Below are 6847 nucleotides of genomic sequence, written 5' to 3' on the forward strand. Positions count from 1 at the left end.
CCAAGTTCCAAAAGATGTGGCTTGGGCCATTTCATATCTGTGAGAAGATAGGCCATTCGACCTTCATATTACAAGATTTATCAGGTTTGAGAGATTCTCTCCCTGTTAATGGCCTTGTCTTAAAGAAATTCTTCAATTGAGAAGGTAACCCCTTCTCCCCTTTTTTTAGAATTTTATAGTTGTAGGATCATTAGAAAATAAAGTTGTGAGATATCTACCATTGACCTTTGTTGTACTTGAAAGTTACTCAAAACAAGTAGGATTGATATCTACTTTTAAAGTAATAGAAGTCTTAAACAAGAGGGATAATTCTGGGAAATTAGGTGTAATTGCATTCTGAAACTACACTTCAATTTTTGTGAACACTTCCCAAAGTTTAGAAATATTGTAAATAATTTTATGTTTATAAATTGGTCACAAAAAGGTTATCAATATCAAAATAGAAACTAATCCAATTGTAGCGTCCTTAACTCTTACCTTGTCATCCATTTACTCTTAAGGAGAAAATTGTCCATCCCACTCACCAAAGCTTATGATTACTCAGAGTGTAATTCTAAAATATTTGATATAAAAGATAAGAGGTCTTATTACAAGCCTTCTTACCATGATCATAGGGAAATAGTTTAACTGACATTACCAATACTGCATACCAAAACAGGGTAATGGCTTAGAATTATAAGACAAGGGGTCTCATCACGAGCCAGCTTGTTCGGTTAAATTACTACTAGTGAATGGCATTGTCACTAAGCTGGTCACCAAACCAGGACAATGGCTTTTTATCTTACAAAATAACAGAAAAGTGGAAAAGAAATACAAAATATGAAAAGCATGTTTTGAATTCATTCTGTTAATCATACTCTCAAATGAGCAGGACAATGGACAATAGCATGGTTAAAAGGTATCCCTGTCGAAACTATGAACGTTTGCTGGCAGCAGAGGCTCTACCTATGACAAAGGAGTCAATTCTAAAAGCTGATTTGGAAAGGTTTTCTGTTTTATCACTATCAACCATTAACGGCCAATTTAAAACTTAGAATGTATCTAATTTTAAACAAAGGAGGAAGTTAGCAAAGATAGTTTCATTTTATTTGGAATGCATATATACCTAGTTATATTAGAATTTTCCCCTTTGATGAGAACTCTATTTCGAAAAAGTTTAAGTATTTCCATACTTTTCAGAGATAACTGTTTCTTCCAGCGAATCACCAATTGTTGTGCTCTACAACAACCCCCCATTTCATACCATTTTATTCATAAAACTATAATATGAAATGGGTCCCTTTTTATTTTTAATTGGTATCAACTTTGTATTATTCAAAAAGGTCCGAAAAACAAAATGAAAGCATTATAAAAAAACTTTTTGAAAAACCAATTATTTGGTCTTATAATATAAATAATTAATCTTTTATCATTGCGAAAAAGCGATCACAAGATCGCATATCGCAATGACAAAGGAGGCATAACTTAAAGGCCCATTGGTTTTCTCCGATGCGATGACATGCAGTAGGCTATCGGATATTGGCAATAATAAGTTCCCATAACAAAAGTGCCTCCCGCTCCGATGCGATGCGATTAAATGCTTTTCACTCCAATGCGATGCGATCAAATGCTTTTCGCTCCGATGCGATGCGATCACGTCCCTTTCGCTCCGATGCGATGCGATATCGCTATCGGCGATTGGGGATATACCATGCATGCTTTTTAAAGTGCCCATACTCCCAATGCGATGCAATGCGATATCGCTATCGGCGATCGTGGATTGCAAAAGGTGTCAATATAAAATATTTAAGTTTTCCCCGACACCCGATTGCGATAAAGCCAAAAGCGCAAACTTCAAAAAACCATTAAAGCAGAGGTATTGCGATTAATTCGTATTTAAGGCCTTATCTTTCAAACAATGATTCACCTGCACTCAACCGCCAAAACGTCCAAGGCACGCTTAAATAAATCATGCGGACGATAAGAGATATGATGGGCATTTAAAGGATTGGCAGGTTTTAACGGCCATTTAATGAAATAGTAAGCTTAAAAAATCTTCTCATAGATTGTATCCACGGCCACTTTAAGTTAATCCCTCATCATGCATTGATCAATATATCTAACTCGTATTTGGTTTTCACTACCAATTCTCTGCGTTACTCTTATTTCCACTACTGTGTAGAATTCCTCTGAAGTAATAGATTCAAGCAGAATGGGGAAGAAGTCTAAGAAAAGCGCAGTCGCTTCCACTGCACTAGCCACAGGACAAGTCGTCACTGATCCAACAACTAAAAAGAAATGACTAATATCTGATACTACATGTTCAGGACTTCGCAAGACCACTTGGCAAAGTACCTATAATTTGATCGAAGCCGAAGAACCAAAGGTGATGGCAGTACAAGCTACAACAGTTTCAATAGAAAATCTGATAGTACTTTGAAAGATCTGGCCGACTCTTTCCTTCATCGGATAGCGGCTCGGGAACAAATTCTCCCATATACGGATGTAGTAAAGTGGGCAATTGAGGAAATCCCAATCACAGACAGAACTTTCTGCACCAGAGATGGGAGAATCTTCGGTTCATTCAAGGCTGATGATTTGAGGCAAATGTATCATTTGCCTGAGCCAGAGAAGAAGTACAACAAGGCATTTCTAGAGAAATTCCGAAATGAGAACGAAATTGAATCGAACCCATTCGGGAATGGAGGCAAAGTCCGGCGAAACACAAGCATGAAACTTCCGGTAAGTACTATGTTGATTCTCTATGTTCTCCGTATTGTTATGCTGGGATAATGATGTGTAGATTGTGGGGGTTGCACGATTCCGCTAATTTCACTATAGAAATGGTTCCCTTGATGGAAGCGGCATGTAATAGTGAGATAATGGATTGGGCAACCATACTGTCAGATAAGCTAGCGACAACAATTCTTAGTTTTAGAACTAAAACTTCCGTCTCAGAAAGGCTTATTCCCCCATTTTACTACAGTGCTTATATACTAGATACCCTGTGTTTTAATTCTGAGTTTCCTGTACTCGGCTGGAGGTGGACTCCACAAGACCCCACGCCTATTCACATATACCATCAGAAATTGTGGAAGACTTCCTATAAGCACCATTTGTACCAAGTCTGCAACGGCTTCATGTTACCCATTCATTATTCTATTTTTAATAAACCTGCTCCCAAAATTTCTTACCAAGCAGGGATTGATTTGACATCAATAGGAAGATGGTTCGGAGAGGAGAAATTTACTTATGTAAGAATTTTCGGCAGCCAAGCCGAACCTCATGTCCTTCCTTTGTACATACCTAACAAACTGTTGGCAAGGGAGTTAGCCTATCAGATTATTGTCGAAGGAGTTACACAAACTCTAAAGAAAAATAAGAAGCAGGTCTGGCCCTGCTTTCCTCTGAGATGTGGTGTCTACACTTTGCATGATTTTAAACATGCGGAAAAATAAGCTAAGAAGATGAAATCATTAACTCTAGCGACTCTCCCTAACAGGCGATTTGATCCCAACAAAGTCGCCTATAATGCTCTTGAACGGGCCAAATTGAAAAAGTTTGATCATATAGAAGATAAGTTTGATGACCTGTTCTCCTCAACTGAATCCATGTATCAAGTTCTATCGTTGGCCATGATGGAATACAAAGATGAAGGGTTAGTTGAATTCAACACACTTAGAGAACAGAGGTTGCAAACTCTGCCTCTAGATCTGTTAGCAACAACCCTAGCAACAAGACCAAGCGAGCCTGAACAGCAACATTCAAAGGAACCGCCAGTTACAACAGAAAAACAGGAGAAAGTACAAGAGGAAACCCAGACTAAAGAGCAGAAACAAAGCAACATAGAGGTGAATGTGGATACTCAAATTGATCCCAGATTGCTCCAGGAATGGCAGCAATTTGATTCAATTATCAGTAGTCTTGAATGCTCAAAGGACACCGAAACTTCGAAAGCGGCAGATACACAGGAAACCACTTCAAAACAGGTTCCAAGTGGAACCAGCGGCCTACCCAGTTCAAAGGAAGTAGAAATAATCCCAAAGTACCCCTCCGATCAAATTATTTTGCAGATAGAAGAAATTCCTCCCTTGGATGTCTTCTATAGCCCAAGGCACAAAGCTGTGGTAAAACGACAGAGGAAGAGGAGAAGGACTGATCAACCTTCCCTTTTCCCAAAACAAACGATCATGGGCAATGTGGTTTGGAAGGAGGAATTTGACCCCTCTTATGACCTAACAAAACTATCACAATATGCTGGAGCCTATTCGGCAGCAACAATAGACAAGGCATCAGAGGTGAGTCTTTTATTAAAAGCAAAAGACCAGAAAATCTTTTTATTGCAAGCACAGCTAACAAAAGCATAGCAGAAAGAGGAGCAGGCAGAACAGCAATTGTTAACACAACAGCAAATAAATAATCAATTAACTCAACAATTGCGGGAAGAGAAACAGAGGATTGATCACAGCGCAATCCAGAAGCAAGAAGAGTTGTCTGAGGCCTTGGCACAACTGAGGGCAGCAAATGAACAAATGTTGAAGTCAAAAGATGAGCAGATTGCTCAACTATCAGCACAACTTGAGAAGACAAAGGGTCTTCCACAGATAGCCGAATTCAAATTAGAAGCATTACAGATAAATAAGGCATTAATAACACAAATCAAGCTTCTATGTCAACAAATCGCCCAGGCAAAACCACTATGCGATTTGACGGCATCAATAAGTAAACAAACAGAAAAGTCTAGAACAGACTTGGATCAAGCTGAAGAAACATTAACTGAATTTCTTGACTGGCAAGATACCGATCAGGGACAAGCGGAAAATTTACCAAGAATTTTAGAATCACATAAAGAAATATTGTTTACAGAATGGCAGTCCCAGTTAATTAAAGCGGAGAGGGAAATTTCAAGATGCAAATCAACCACAAGTAATTTGGTTGAATTGGTTAATAATACTCTCTACTTGTCAAACATGATTTCCCAATTCACTCCAAGTAAATTGACAGCGGTGAAAACATTGGAGCAGTCATGTTATCCAGATCTAGAGGAAAATGGGAGATTAATTGCTGGAATTAACAGTTTAACATGGGACACGTATTGGTTCTTCTTGGTAAAACCACACAGTCAAAGAGCCGCCCTCATATGCCTTACAGATGCAATCGGGTATATTATCCCCGATATTCAGGATGCCACCTATGCCGCCCAGCTTAACTCTCGCCTCAACATACCACCCGAAGTGGAGCCAATGCTTGCGATAAGTCAGCTCAAGTTTAAAGGCAAACAACCTACTTGATGATTCATGCCGCCGACTGCAAGGTTGCTGAGAAGGAGATATTCAAGATCATTTGATACCAATTAAGTAGGATTTCAGTTTCATAGATAGTTAGTTTAATTCAGTATTTATAGACCCTTTCATGTTTTTGGAAAGGGTCGTAAAGTTTTGTACATGACTTAAAGCCTAAAGTTGCACTACTGTACTTCAGGCATATTCTTTTATAAAACTGGACCAATCATTCTGATTTTGGCAAAGAAGCTTTTATGCAAATGTGCACTATTGTCTTTGTTTGAAAGTATTTCTGTGTTAGAGGAAGAATTTCAAATAGCGTTTGATATTGGGAGTGACTCGCAGCTCATATGGTACTATTATCTATGTCTGAATCCATTCTTTTTATATGAATTGTTATTTGATCTCCTTTGCTATTATCGAATATATGTATGTGTTTTAACAGCATTTCTTTATTCCCTCCACTATTGGATGTTTATGGTAATGCTTTTCTTTTGATCATATATGTATTGATGATATAAATGATGAGTGTAGCAATGTTGCGTTAATCACCTTGTTTAACTATTTAAGCAAAGTAATCCTTGAATGAATAAATGTCCATGTTTATTAGATGGAGTCATCTATATGCCTGTTAATAAACATAGATCATCAAGCGCTACACTTCAAAGTACAATAGTTCCCGGGATTAGTAGTAATTCATTTATTTTGCTAATAAGTTAAGTTATTCACCTATCATTAGATTAGTCAATCAATCATTCATTCATCCTGTTTATTCATTGCTAGGAAACTGGTCCCATTATCCCCAGTCAGGGCCACCATTCCAAACGGAAAAGGAGTTGTATTAAGGTCCGACCGGGTGGTTATCCCCCAATGTTGATACAACGATTTCCGGGGCATCAACAGAGACTTAGTATTGAAATGGGATAAAGCCCATGAAGAGAAAGGCAAGCATAGTAAATTCCAATGGATGTGGCTTGGACCATTCCAAATTGTTGAAATCATAGGTCCATCGACTTTCATGTTACAAGGCTTAGCAGGGAAAAGAGAGTCTTTACCTGTTCATGGACAGATCCTCAAAAAATACTTTCCATAGAAGATGACCTCTTCTATTTTTGTAAATTATTATTTTTTAGTTTGTTTTTCTTTTTTATAATAAAACAGGTTGAAAATGTTTACCTTTGGTTTCCACGAAAAAACTAGTGTCTCTTGTCAATTTTGTTTTTTCACTTGTATAAGTGGAAGTGGTTAGGAAAATTAATCTTTATTTTTGAAACATATGGTCAAGTGCTATAATTCTGAAAATTTTTACTTGTTCTTTTGTTTCAACTTTACAAGTTTTGATTAAAAAATAACCTTAAGTAGAAGTTTGCTTCATATCAGTCATGAAAAGTATCAATAACAAGACAAAGATTCTCTACAGAAAAGCTACTTTTAAACTCTACAATTGTCGTCCAGAAGAACTCTTAAGGAACCATTGACTTCCTCCCCACTTTAGGAAATTGCAAGATTAAAAAAGTAATCCAGTTATGCACATTAAACTTAAGGAATAAGAGGTCTCATCACGAGCCAACTTATCATGATCATAA

This window comes from Pinus tabuliformis, chromosome 6 (assembly GCF_031772625.1).
Source record: "Pinus tabuliformis cultivar Carrire ecotype Pingquan chromosome 6, CPIR1, whole genome shotgun sequence".
NCBI lineage: Eukaryota > Viridiplantae > Streptophyta > Pinopsida > Pinales > Pinaceae > Pinus > Pinus tabuliformis.